The 14,686-nt window shown below is 36.4% G+C and overlaps 2 long non-coding RNA genes across 2 annotated transcripts; one reads left to right on the top strand and one right to left on the bottom strand.

Moving 5' to 3' along the window:
- Positions 1-678: 678 nt before the first annotated feature.
- LOC122310979 lies at positions 679-7,619 on the top strand. Its single transcript, XR_006242710.1, has 2 exons — positions 679-846; positions 7,204-7,619. It is a non-coding gene; the product is annotated as an uncharacterized LOC122310979 (long non-coding RNA).
- LOC122310980 lies at positions 7,581-9,758 on the bottom strand. The gene is made up of 2 exons (XR_006242711.1): positions 9,548-9,758; positions 7,581-7,836 (listed from the first exon to the last, which is right to left on the bottom strand). It is a non-coding gene; the product is annotated as an uncharacterized LOC122310980 (long non-coding RNA).
- Between the last annotated feature and the right edge of the window lie 4,928 nt (positions 9,759-14,686).

The following is a 14,686-nucleotide window of genomic DNA, read 5'->3' as shown; positions in this document are numbered from 1 at the left end:
TATTGAACTGACAATAGGTCACATTGACTCGATGAGTCTCCTTTGTAGTGACGTTAGGCCTAGGAATAGGCCCATTTCTAGATAACCCTTTACTCCCTTTATGGGCTGGACCCTCTTTTCCCATCGTTGTTAATATTTCCAGTAAAGTAAAATGGATTTGATAAGGGTTGGCAATGGCTTCAAGTTTATTCCTAAGTCTTAGAACATCATTAATGGGTGATGTAAAACCTAATTATCTGTAAAATATGAAGAAATTAGTTCAAAAGGGCATCCAACGGATGTTTTATTTTATCTATACTTTTCAATCGGCTATAGTGATAATGCTACATCTGGATTGCACTGCGCATATGTGTAAATAATTTTAATTGACTTCTCTCTCTTCTAGGTACTTTTTCCCCACTGTAGAGGTTTAGGTTATTTGATTTGTGCTCCTCTAGTTTGATAAGATAAGGCTTGGCAATGGCTTCAAGTTTGATCCCAAGTCTTAGAGCATCCTCGATGGATGATGTAAAACCTAATTATCCGTCAAATATAAAGAAATTAGTTCAAAAAGGGCATCCAATTGATGTTGTATTTTATCTATAATTTTCAGTCAGCTACAGTGATACTGCTACATCTGGAGTGCATTGTGTACATGTGTAATTAATTTTACATGGCTTCTCTCTCTCCTAGGTACATTTTTCCCCATTGTCGTGGTTTAGCTTATTTCATTTACGTTCTGGTGGTTTATTAGGCGCAATCTTTCTCTTAGTTACTTGTCGCTCGTCGACTCCATCACCCATCGGTTTGCATTCTTGTGCTTCAACTTTGCTCTCTCCGGTTTAAGCAGTCCGTTGTTCGGCTGAGGTAAACATTTTGAAAACTTCTTGTTGCTCCTCCATTTCCGAATGGGTTTGTGTATGCTTCAAGCTCTTCTCTCTCAATCTCTCTATTCTCCAGCTCTTTAGCTATGTAAAAATTTTTAGTTGACCAAGTTTGAGATTTTCGAGCATCTTGGTATGTTTTTGGAGAGAATTCTTGTGCAAATTTGGGGATGGTCGCAAATTTAGAGATTCTTGTTTTATTTTCCTTGGTTTTGTAGCTAACTCGCAGCACTTGTTGGGTCTGATTGCATATACGTCTTTGTTGGATTTATGTTTGTTTACAGTCTTGAGATGCAATTTCTCAATTAAAAAAAATCCACTAATTGCATATATGATTTCAAAAACTGGTTTGAGTCTGTTGTTGTCATCTTCCCAATGAACTAAAGGAAGAATATATGAGTGTTGCTACTTTTGAGTGTGAGGTGTTTCTGGTTTGAGTATGATTATGAAGTCTCCATTTTCCATTCGTGCCCCAAATGGCATATGAAGTCTTGATCCCACCATTCTCAGCAAGCATGACATTTAGCTAATATATGGCAATTTAGTTTTTCATGCATGAGATGCCCCATTTTAAACTTGCAATGCTCGATAAGCATATTGTATCTAGAAAGGTTATAGTAGTACAAGAAGCTGTCTAGAAAATAGATATATAGTTTTTTTCCATAGAAAGTTGTGTAGAGATCAGCATGGGAAGCTAGAGAAAGTTTTTATATTGTTTGCAGAAACAACTTTCACGATAAGGTTCAAGTTATCATAAAGTTACTCAAGAACTAAATATTTTCTGTAATATTGAAATTAACGAGCTACAATTGCAAAGTTGCAACTACTACCAAAGCTTAAAAAAAAAAGGAAAAAAGAAAAAAAGAAAAGAAAAGAAAAGAAAAAAACCTGAGCACAACTTATCACCTATAAGAGCTTTAGGGTGCTAGGAACCATATAAGAGCCACATCCGTGGAAGAAGAGCTTTAGGGTGTTAGAAACTATTCCATGTCAAAAACTAAAAGGGTATCCTATGGGGTTTTCTTTTCCATCACCATATCACGTTTACATTTCCTTTTGTATTTGAATCATCTCTTTTATTGTTAAATCATAAAATACATCAAAATATCTAAGTTTGATTTGAGTTTTTATTAAAACAGATGGTACTTATCAAAACATAATTTTACAAAGTTTTTAATTGAGTTTGATCGAGTTGCATGATCCCAAATTTTTTATTTATTTATTTATTTATTTTTTGCTTTGAAGGATTGCTTAACAATTCTATGGAGTTCTTGTCTTCACTACCCTCTTACAAGAGGGGGAAGAAAGCTACATTGACTACCTCATGCCATCCTTGAATGATAACTTAGAATCTCAAGTACTTACTTCTCCCAAACCAAAACAAGCAAATACAACAAAAAAATCAAGACAAGGAAACTTTTAGCATAAAAGAGGACAGTTTCTTAGTATTGGCTTGACTCAATACTTGTTTGGATCCAATTCATGGGGTCATGGGGTTAATCAATCTAAATATCTATTTTGGGCAATAGTACATAAATATTATGAGGAAAACAAGAAATTCAGTTCTTGTAAACGTAGCTCCAACTCTTTCACGAATACGAGTCAAGCGATCAATTAGGTTTTCGTCTGTTAGTGTATAGGATTTACGATTTGCTAAGGGAATTGATTTTTTTTTTTTTTTGAGGTACTTAGAAACATAATTTGGCGAAAAGAATTGCACCATTATACTCGTATAAATTTTTAAGATTTATGGTGCAATAAAAAGTCTCGAGTTTTTTGGGTGAATAATAGGCCAACCAGAGAGTGCCATGTGGTGCCTAAGACCAAATAGCTATCACATCGCCATGTAGGATGTCCAAATCAGCCTAGGTTCACTAGGAAATGTTTTGGAAACATGGCACCATTACAACCCTTCATTTGGAGCACATTTCACAATTATCAAGTGGAGTACAAATGTGTAAGGAGGATGGAGTGAAAATCAAGCAACCTACCTACTTTCTTATAGGACCATGCTCTCTTATGCACATTACACTATTCCAACAACTCAAGTACAACCATGACCAGCCACCAAAGAGGGTTGGAAACCTTAAATGAAACCCCGAACCTTTGTGGAGTAGCTGAAACCCCAAAACTCCCAAACCCCAAAAGTGATGCTACTTGGTTTGACTAGGCAAGCTCCTCTCATTGGTTTAAACTAATCCCACAAGCAACCATCACCTCATGTACTATTCCTGACACCCTCATCCACTCCCTTGCACCCTCATCCGCTCCCTTGCACCAAGATATACTCATTTAACCAACCCATTTGGAATTGGACTTGAAACCCCAAATGAAACCCTATCCAAACCCCAACTTAAGCCCACTTGATTTTGAGAAAAGAGTTCCAGCCTAGAGACCCCATTCCCCTTGGCTCTTTTCACAAGAAACTCTCACATTAATGACCACTCTCTTGAACAATCTTGTACCTTGTGCTCAGCCCAATAGTGTACTAGAAAACACAAGTCAAACATGAAACCTCACACACACTCACACTCAGCAAAAACAAGATCAAAATCAACCAAAGATTCACTATTTCTTAAAGCAACCTTCCCATCAATTGTCACACCTCCAACCACTCAAGTCAGCCCCTTACCTCTTCCCCTATAGCCTCATGCCCCTCTTCATTCCTCCCACACTTGAGCTTTTCATTTTCTTTTCTTGAGAACAAAGTGAGTTTTGGGAGAGAGTTTGGTGCTAGGTTCTTTTGGACATTCAAGCTTGTAAGTGTTATATTCCTAACTTAAATCCCTTTTATGTTTTGATGATTTGAGTCGAGTTTGTTCGTAGTATATTGGTAACTTTTATTCATAGTTTGAAGGTTGGAAGTTATTAGTTTGGTGATAAGCTTCTTGGTTTGAGCAAGTTTGTTATGCCTAGGGAGTTTGTGATGAAATGATGAGTTATCCCAAATATTTCGGTTCTATGGTGTAGTGTTTGATGTTTAAACAATTTTTTGGTAGGATTTATGGCATATAGGGTTTTAAATGAATATGTTAGGTGTTAGAATTGAAACCACCCTTCAAGCATGAGATTGCTTGGATTTGTTTGTCATTCTAGGTTTAGAAACTTAAAGCTTTTATTTATGGTTTAAGTTGGATTTTTAAAGCTTTATGACTAAGGTCTTTGTTGGATTATGATGAACATGCAAAGAGATATGTTTTTTATGCATAGTTTGGAGGACCTTGACTATTTGGTTTCTTTGGTGTTGTGATTTGCTAAGATATGTTGAATATGCTACTTAGATCAAGTGAAGGCATGTATAAGATATGTATGGATGTGATGTTTCAAGAATATATGCTTGAAACTTAGGGATTTAGCCATTCTGTTCAAGTTCAAGCTTGTTTAAGTTTCAGGTTCAAGGATTTTTGTTCAAGCCGATTGTTATTCATGAACAAGTTGATGTTGTTGCTAAGTCATGCATGTTATCTTATAAGTTTGAGTGATTAGCATGTTAGATTTTAGGACGTATGAACTTTTGGAGTCCAAAATGCAAGTGAAATGCCAAAGACACCAAGATTAGGTTCGGTTTGACCAAATCTTGATGTTTCATGTGATTCTTTGAATTTTCAAGTTTATGGATTTGAGAAATGCATGTTTTGGGTATCTTGGCACATTATTAGAACTAGGGTTTTGATGTGAATAAGTTGTTAAATTCATATTAGGCATGATGATGTGTTTAAGGGCCAAAAAGAAAGCCAAGTATGATTTTAAGGCTAAGGTCGTTGTGGGCATGGTGGTTTTCTTGTAGTATATGTCAATTTTTGTAAATTCTAAGTCTAGAATTTACATGAGGTATGAAAATATTGGGCCCTGTTTGTAATTTTCAAAAGTTTAGGAGTTAATATGCAATTTCCCGAGAGTTAACAGGTAATTTTGCAAATTATGTTTTAAAATAGTAAATTCTGTTTTTATGTGGTTTAGTGAGAATTTCTAACTCTAGAACGTCTCTTGTTTCATCCAATGCGATGCTTTCATTTTGCACGGATATTGTAAGTTAACTTCTAACTTACTTATAGTGTATTTATGTATGTGGGATGGTAAGATCCATGCAATAAATTCATGTTATATTTTATGCCTATTTATTTGAAATATTTATGTCATGCCATGTTATGATAAGCATTGATCATGAATATATGCCATATGTCATGAAGCATACAAGTCTATCATGAAATCTTTTTCTAAGTCAAGAAGGCATTGATATGCTATCATGGTAATCCATGAGATAAGATATTGTGGCAATCCTACGAGATAAGACTAAGCTATCATGGTAATCCTATGAGATAAGACTAAACTATCATGGTAACCTCATGAGATTTTAAAAAACAAAAATTCTGTATACAACCGCCCTGCGTCCCAATTGCGGCATCGCATCTGACGTGGCAAAAATTAAATATGACGTCGTTTCTAACATTGCATTTCGGTTCTCTCCTCTCCCATTTCGCCCTACATTCTCTCTCTCTCTCTCTCTCTCTCTCTCTCTCTCTCTCTCTCTCTCTCTCTCTCATCTTCTTCTTCTTCTTCTCCCTTCTGTCACGAGTGATCCAACCCAAAGCAGTCCATCTTCGTCTTCGAGGAAGCCGCAGCGATACCCACGACCGCTTGGCATCTTCTTCTTCTCCCTTCGTCTTCGAGAAAGCTGCAGATTCACCCACGAACACACGGCACTTTCATTGCTTTGTCTCACGAAAACAGCCACAAACACCACTGAACCCACGATGGGTCTCTTCTCCTTGTCGTATCCACGAAGCCATAGAGCCATACCTACGAATCGACGAAGCCCCTTTTTTCTTCTTCTCCACCCAGATCTGAAACAAACTTCCCACAGAGGCCCGAAACCCTAACCCACGAGCTAACTCGTACCCTTTATAAGTTCAAAACTTCAAACACACTCCATACACTCACAGCAGCGACACAGTTGTCGAAGTGAACAGAGGAGCTAATGCACGAAGACAGGTTCTCCCAGGTAAGGTTCCATGTCCGTTCGCCTATTTTTGTCTCCTTTTTGGCGCAACTATTTTTTACAAACAAACCTTAGCTATATAAACAGCTATATAAACAACTATTTTTTTCAATTATTTGAACAGCTCAGATATATGTTCGGTGGAATCATAGTTTTTGAATCATAGTCTTTGAACAGCTCAAATATATGTCCCGGTACAGGTGCAATCATTTTTTTTTTTTTATAATTCGGTGGAATCACAGTTGCCGCAGATAGTTAATCATTTGTAGGATTTATTGTTTCTCTGTTGATAGCTATGAGCTAAGTTCTATGAATAATTTGTCTTATGATTAGTTGGGTGCCATAGCTATTAGGTTGTACTGATGTTTCAAGATGCACTTAGATATATGTTCAATTGGGATGTGTCGACTGATTGATGAACTCCATTATCAAGGGCTTTCATTGGTGTTGAAAATTCCTTTGTTGTAAGCTGACAATGATTTTGGGTGTCTTGGAAACTAGTGTTGGATAGAGAATTAATGTCAATATATAGACTTGTTTAATATTCATTATCGAGGGCTTTCATTGCTCAAGCAGCTTGTGAGCACTTGGAGAATTCCCAATTCTTTTTTAATATTTGTTGTCAATGAATAGCCTTGCTTAATATTAATTAAATAGATAGAGATTTAAAAAATCCCTTTCGTCAATGATATATATATGACTTTATGAATAGCTTTAATAACTACCGAATATTGTTATACTTGGGAACAACGTTGCAAACTGAATAGCTTTAGTAACTATTGAATATTGTTAATTTTTTACTTCTAAGGGGCAAGAATAATTTATGGCAGCAAATACTGCACATAAGATGCAATCAGAAGTGAAAACAGCCGCAATTTCTCGGACAACTGAATCTGCCCATCCATAGTTTATACTCATTTCTCAGCTTCCCTGCACTTTGCAGAATGCAGTTGCCAAAACAAATTGTGCTTTAGCTCACCTTTCAGCATAGGCCTAATCGGTTCACGATTTTCATCCTCAATATTAAACAAGGCTATATATTGACATTAATTTTGTTTGTAGGGGTGGGTCAAAGTAAAGGCTTTTTTAATTACGTTAATATTGTTGTTCTAAAGGTTTTACATTCTTCTGCTTTTTGTTTTAATTTGTTGGAGTCAATGTACCATTGCCAACTTGCTATAATACAACACCACTAATCGCATGTATCTTATGTCTGAACTAGAACTGATTCTTTGCCCATTAAGCGCTTCAATATAACATATTAATTGGGTTTTGGAACTACTTGCTTATTAATTGATCAGAATTCTTGTGCATGCCTTGTGACGATGAATTTTCATTTAGCTAGTACAATTAGCTTTCCATTGGAGGTGGCGAGGAAAAGGCTAATGGTGGGAGCTCTAGAGGGTAAGTGCTCACCCCACATGGCAGCAGCACTTTCGGAAGTCATCAAGGAGAAAGGCCTGATGGGACTCTACAGAGGGTGGGGGGCTAGTTGTTTAAAGGTCATGCCATCAAATCTTGGTTTTTTCCTCAAGGGAAGTTCATGGTTTTGGACGAGGGGCTCCCCCATGCTATCTAGCATTTACAGCATTGTTGAGTTCCAACCAAAAAATTTTGGAATGTTGTGTATTATATAACTATTTGGAATGCTGTGTATTATGGAACTATTTGGAATATTGTTGTGTACTATGAGAATTGTGTTACTGGACACAGGTTGATTTATAGAACCACAAAAAAGCTTCTTTCATTTGTAGAAACTGATAAATCTTATATAACAAAATATTCAGCATCTTTTTTACAATCACTTACTCAACTCACATATTGCAATCACTTGCTTACATATCGTTTACAATCACAATACCAGAAAAGAAAATACACTCAATAGATCTCGAAATCATAAACCAAAATCCTAAAAATCTTATGTGCTCTATTCTCATTATCCGGCTGTCTTCCATCCATCGCCCCAACATGCATCTGTCAAGATAATATGACAAAGTTTAGCAGATATAAACTAGAGATGAAACAAAGTCAAGTCCCACAATATCAAGTAGAGATGAAACAAAATGGAATTTTAATATTTAACTCAAACTGTTATCATGTAAATTTATAAAAACCTCCGTTCAGCTCACTAGAAAGAACATCCTCCTCAAGGTGGTAGGTGGATAAATTGCCACCAGTCAATCAGTTCAAATAAACTAAAAACATAGGACAAAATTTCCAGTTAAAAATATATACGATCACTTCATGGGAATAACGTGTACCCAAAATTGGGGGAAATGCACCTAAAAATGCAAATAAGGGAGCAAGGAAATACAACAGCTATAGATATGCCTCCAAAGAAATATAGGAGTATTCTAACAACAATAACAAATTAGAAAAACCAGTAAGGTTTTAGTAATCAGGAACATTATCTTAGAAAAATGAACTCAGATATATTTAGAAACTAGAAAGGAAAAAAGAGAGGGAGACCATCACTGCCCAGCAGGATAAAAATTCCCTTGGGGAAAAAATTGAATCAATTGTGCAAAGATGCAGTCCTCCCTTGGGGGAAAATTCTTGAATATTCATTGGTTTTCCATCTTGAGAGATTTCAGATCTTTGATATGGTAACATAACTATTTTGATAGCTCATACCAGACATCCATATGATGCATGAGGAGCAAAAAACAAGAACTGAACAGAGGATCATCAATATTTATAATTTTTCTTTTTTGTAAGTCATGAAACCAAGTTCTATTATCACGGTAGGAAACAAAGAGGTTAAGCAAATTAGAAGAAACTCATCGAGACCCAAGAAAACATCTTCAAGCATGAGCAGGCACGAAACAAATATATATAAACATGCAGATATACACCTTAAAAACACCCAAAATTCAACTTTTTGTTTATTGGGTAAAATCTAGATTTCCTATTATTATATGCTGCTTTTGTTTAATTCTACCAGCAATACTGGCATAGTGGCATGCTTTTAAAGCTTGTGCTCTTTAAAATTCTTATTTCTTTGTCCCCAAGTACTCACTACTCACATCATTTTCTGTAATTTTTTGTTGAGTAGTTTTATAAATCAATAGTTAGTGTTTACTTATTTTAATCTATCAATAGTTAGAGTTTTATAAACAAACATTTAGCCCGAAGATTAGTAATAAGCATCCAACATATATACTCATGGAACTTTTGACCAAATGACTGTCTATTTAGACTGTATTTAACGGTTAATTTAAATGAGATCCTATAGAAGTGACTTTATACAAATGTTGAATTGCAGGCAGTTCTTGTTAATTCGAAGAACAATAAAGAAATATGGGTTTGCAGCAATGTGCAGAGCTGTAGTTACTCAATTCATAGCATTTTTGCTTATATCTTTATTTGTCTTAAGAAAAAGGTCGAAGAAGAAATCTGCATGTTCTCAGATTGCACATATGGGGAAGCTCAAATTTTTTATTTTTTTTTAACCTTGGACCTTGAAGTTAACAACAATTTCTTTGGCTAACTTCAAAGCCAATAATTTTTCTAAGCTATTTTAGCAAGCAAACGTGGGGAAGCCAAACTGACAACAAACAAACGTGGTCCTCCTCTCACTGGGAACCAAGATCTTCTCGAATGAAAATTTCAGTTCAATGTAGAATCATTTGTGAGATTTTAGAAGATCTAGCTACTGGATCTAGCCACTACAGATCCAATGTACCTTAATAGCAGATGTAGACCAGTTGCTCTCTCACCCACGACGACGACCGCGACTTAGAGATCTGGACTGTCCCACGACGGCGACTGCAACAATCGGTTTCGCTCTCGCACGAACACAGAAGCCACAGACTAGAAAGACAAAGCCTGGGAGAAGACGAAGCTTGGGAGTGGCGAAGACGAAACTGAATTTCTGAACTGGGAAACTATTTCATTTCCTGCTTTCATGGCATCTATTTTGGTTTTTTTTTTTTTTAAATAAAAAATAAAAAAGTTGGCTGACATGGCAAACGTGGCCGCGGCGGGGACGCGACCCCGGTTGCCCCTAGAATTCCTCTTTCCTATAAGCTTAGGAGATCATAGGCTCAAGCCTAATTATACATACAATTCAAACTTAGAATCTACTAAGTTTGTTTAGCCAAAACATCTCATTTCATCTCATCTTATTTTATAATTACAACTTTTACAAATTTCCACACAAAATGCAATAAACAATTCAACTTTTTCAAATTTTAAAACAACACTAACATTAAAAAATAATATTATAATAATATTTTATTCAACTTTTAAAAAATTATCTAATCTCATCTCATCTCATCTATGTAACCAAACGGTAAGATTAAATCCTTTATTTTGGTACCAATTCCTAGGGACCTATGGGTTTATCTAGAAACAAACCAGACTTGGGATTTGATGGAGAATGAAGTGTCGATACATGTAATACAAGATCACATACTATGTTCATGACAGATTAAATGCAATGCTCATAGCATGCTTTTAACAATATGTAGTAGATAAAAAAAAATTTATCAACAACATTGTACCATAATAATAATCCCAAAATGTTCTTACACTCCATTCATATATAAAAAATATCATTCATCCAAAATGTTAAGTTAAACTATCCATATAACAAAAGTAGGGTCCTAGACATGGACCCTTTAAACCTCAAAAGAGAAGCACATAGTACATGTTACAAGGTCCTAATCCTTATCATGTACCTCCCATAATATCTACGATCACGTCCAATAGTTTCAAGTTGACTTCTATAAACGGTTGGCTAGAACAAAAATTGGGTAGTCTCAATTACCATTTCTCCTAGGATGGTAGAAACTATAACACGGGCCAATGGAACCAGATTGGACGGGTGAAATTGGCGTTGGCCAAATGGCTTCAATTGAGTGAAAGTGAGTTCACGGTGGGAAATAGTTTGTCGTTGATAGAATTCTATATGGAGATTATTATGCTATTGGTTAGAGGTATCGAAGGAGTTTTGGAGGGGAATCTAGAGCCCTAGTGGATACCAATGTGTGAAAAGCTTCTCACCCTATAGGAAAATTGATGTATTCTAGTAGGAAAGCATGTCAACATCTAGTACATAGAGGAGATGGTGTGGTCTAGCCGTTCTGATCGCAAGACAAAATCCGGAAGTCTTGAACTATGGTAATAGTTCCAGATCACCCATGGAGATTTAAGGTTTGGAATTTGGGAACTTTCTGAAAGTGATTTATATTAGGGTTGATGTTTTGACTTTGACAAACTTAGTATATGAGGTTGAGTAAGACAAGAGTTATTAAGTCTACAACCATTAGCACATGAATTTGGATCAAATCTAAGTTATAATTTTGGAGACTTTAAGAAGTGGATTTTCTCTATGATATCTAGAAGTTTCTATTTGCATATTTTCAAATTGATTATTATCGACTTGAGATTCTTGGGTTGATAGACTTTAGGTAGTGATTCTTAATAGATTTTAAATGGTAGGTGATGCAAGCTCTAGGAACCAATTTTTGTTAATTCTAAGGACATAGAACCATCAGACTGATGGAAATCGTATCTTACGTTGGATGGTACAAGAAGTGATCAAGCTAAGTTGGGAGTATGCCTGGATGGATTAGCCAAAGCCCAAGTCAGCTTCAGATATGATTTTGGTATATTTCAATTGTCCTTGAGGGTAATATTGCTAGAGTTCAAATGTTAGTAGGAATATAGATTATGAGCCTTTAAGAGAAAAAGGAGTGTACATATGTTCATCTTTATTGGTAAATTGTGTCGAACTTTTTGGAGAGTATTACTTATTTTCAAGATGGGAATACTGGTATAGGCTTGAATTATAGAAATGCGTTGTTGGATTCCCAACCTAATACATGTGGCCTTGTGTGTCTCAGGACGGAACACATGGCACTTGACAGACTGCCTAGAAACCTGGTTGAAGGCAATAACTAGGATGAACAGAATCCTTTTATGGATGAAAGGTGAGCCATGATGGAGGCTATCCATCTACCAACGGAAGCACTAAGATAGCAACAACAATAGTAGAAAGTGTAGAGACACCGACTCGAAGTTAAAGGTTGTCCCCATGAGAAGTTTCTAGTATACCATTACCCAAACTTCACGGGCAACGACAGGCCTATGAGGGCAAACAAATGGATGATTGATTTGGATCAAATGTTCAAGATCTACGAATGTACAGAAGACCAGAAGTGTCGTATGCTAGATTTCTATTGCAAGGTGATGCTAATATTTGGTGGGATACCAGACGACAACTGTTGACAACAAAACTGGGAACTGGGAACTCTAGCTATCTTGACCTGGGCTTCATTCAAGGAGGAGTTTCAATAATTGATTTTTCTCATAATCGGCCAGCAATAAAAGGCACAAGAGTTCACTTCACTAGTACAAGGAAGCATGATGGTCGAGCATTACGCCGCCTGATTTATGGAATTAGGGAGGTTTGCGCCTCACCTAATTTCAACAGAGAGAATGTAGGCCCAGAAGTTTTAAGGGGACAAGTGGCCTGCTTCCAAATTGAAAACTATCAAGAGATGGTTAACGTGATAGCAATAGCAGAGGCTGAACAGAGGGAGGTGATTGCCTAAATCAACTTTGAGAGGAAGAGATCTTCTTTGTATGTTGCTAAGGAAAATCTAGAAAAGAGAAGAGCATTTTCCGGATTAGATAAGGGAAAAGGCATTGTGATCGGGGGACAGATGCCAATCACATTTCTGTTTTGGGGAAAATGTGGTAAATATCATAGAGGCAAGTGCAGACTCGCTATGAGAACCTATTTAAGGTGAGGCCGACCGAGTCATATGATCAAAGATTGCTCCAATGTTGCTTTAAGGAAGGGAGTTTCTCCCAATGGAGATTATAAACCAAAGCCATAGGCTCAAGTACCCGCTTGAGTGTATGCAGTCACTCTTGGACATGTAGATGTTGACGTTTCAAAAACTTTAGAAGTTGGCATCATCACTGGTATTTTCCTAAGACCTCGATATCATTAAGCTTATTTAAGACTGGTTGAATTGCAATTAGTGGCAGTATTGCTTTATTATCATTGTGAAGTAATGTCAAGCCATTGAAGTTACTGCTTGTACACTATTTGACTCAAGCACCGTCACTGTCCTTAGTGTCTACGGCATTGCACAAATATTAAATTTGTAAACTGAATTGTTACCTTGAAAAGGTAGTGGTAACAATCCTTGATAAGGGCATTGTTGCTTATTTGCAAGTAGGTATGGTATAGAATACCCTTTAGAAGTAAGAGGAAGGATATTGAAGATTGATGAAATGGTGTTTCACTTGTTGGAGTTTGATTTGGTTTTGAGAATGGATAGAAGGAATGAACTATCCAAACTTAGAGGATGCAATTAGAGCTTGTGTCTTGAAGAGTAAAGTGATTAAGAGAAACAATTGCCCTAATAGAATCTGCTTATAATTGTAGTTTGCCAATTGTCAATAAGAGGCCTCTAATGAAGCATTATAGTAGTTGAAATGTAGGACACCTTTATATTGGAGACGAATATGGAGAGATTAAAGTTTGGTCCAAGAGGTTTTGTGAGCAAATTAGGAACAAATCCTTTTAATTAGAGTCAGAATAAGAGATAGCTCATGATGAATAGAAGAGCTATGCCAATTGCAAAAGAGAAAGCCTTGAGTTAAATTGAGTGATTGAATGCCTATCAAGGTGCTACCTACGAAAAGGGGTGATTCGTTTTGGTTAAGAAGACAATTAGTCTAAGGTAGATAGGATTCTTTGTGGTAGTAGAGAAAGTGAATTTGGTTGCATATGGATTAAATTTTGCAATTGAATTCCAAAGACATATGACATGTTTCATGTGTATCGTTTTAAGGAAGAGTTTTGGGAGGTCAACCACCTTAAGTTTTAGATTCAAAGGGTATACTGGTACGACCCAATCTACCTTATGGAATGATTCCAGTACAAATTATTGAATGGAGACAACAAAGGTTAAGGAACTGCAAAATCTCATCGATAAAAATATCTGTAGTACCTAACTCATCAGGCATCAATGAAAGTAGTGGCTTCGCATAGGGAAAGATTCAATATCATAGGTGGTTAGCCAAGAACTTGTTTAGTTTGGGTGTTAGTCATGTGGGTAACTTCCGCTTTTGACGTGTTAGTTTAGTTATCTTTGTACATACACTTGGATTTTGAGGATGAAATCATATTTTTAGAAAAGAAGCATCTAATGACCCAAAATAAATTCGATACAAATTGCCTTTTTGATTTATTTGAAGCACCTAGGAGAATAATTTGGCAAAACGAATTGCACCATTAGATTCATAGGAATTTTTAGAATTTTATGGTGTAATAAAAAATTTCAAACTTTTTTTATGAAAAGTAGGCCAATCAGAGAGCACCGTGCGACACTTAGACCAAACAACCGTCACATTGCCATGTAGGATGTCCAAGTCTGCCTAGGAACATGATGAGATCTTTTTGGATAGATGGCACCAACACAACCCTTCATTTGGGGAACACTTCACACTTGTTAAGTGGAGTAAAATGTGTAAGGTGGATGGAGTGAAAATCAAGTAACCTACCTACTTTCTTACATGACCATGCTCCTTTACACCCATCACATTATTCCTGCCACCCAAGTAAAGCCATTACTAGCCATCAAAGATGGTTGAAAACTCTAAATGGAACCCCAAACCAATGTGGAGTAGCAGAAACCCAAAAACCTTCAAACCCCAAAAGTGATGCTATGTGGTTTGACTAGGCAAGCTTCTCTCATTTGTTTAAACCAATCCCACAAGCAACCATCACCTCACGTACTATTGCTTACACCCTCATACACTCCCTTGCACTAAGGTACACTCATTTGACCAACCCATTTGG

This window comes from Carya illinoinensis, chromosome 5 (genome assembly GCF_018687715.1).
Source record: "Carya illinoinensis cultivar Pawnee chromosome 5, C.illinoinensisPawnee_v1, whole genome shotgun sequence".
Lineage (NCBI taxonomy): Eukaryota > Viridiplantae > Streptophyta > Magnoliopsida > Fagales > Juglandaceae > Carya > Carya illinoinensis.
This window is presented reverse-complemented; position numbering and strand designations above follow the sequence as displayed.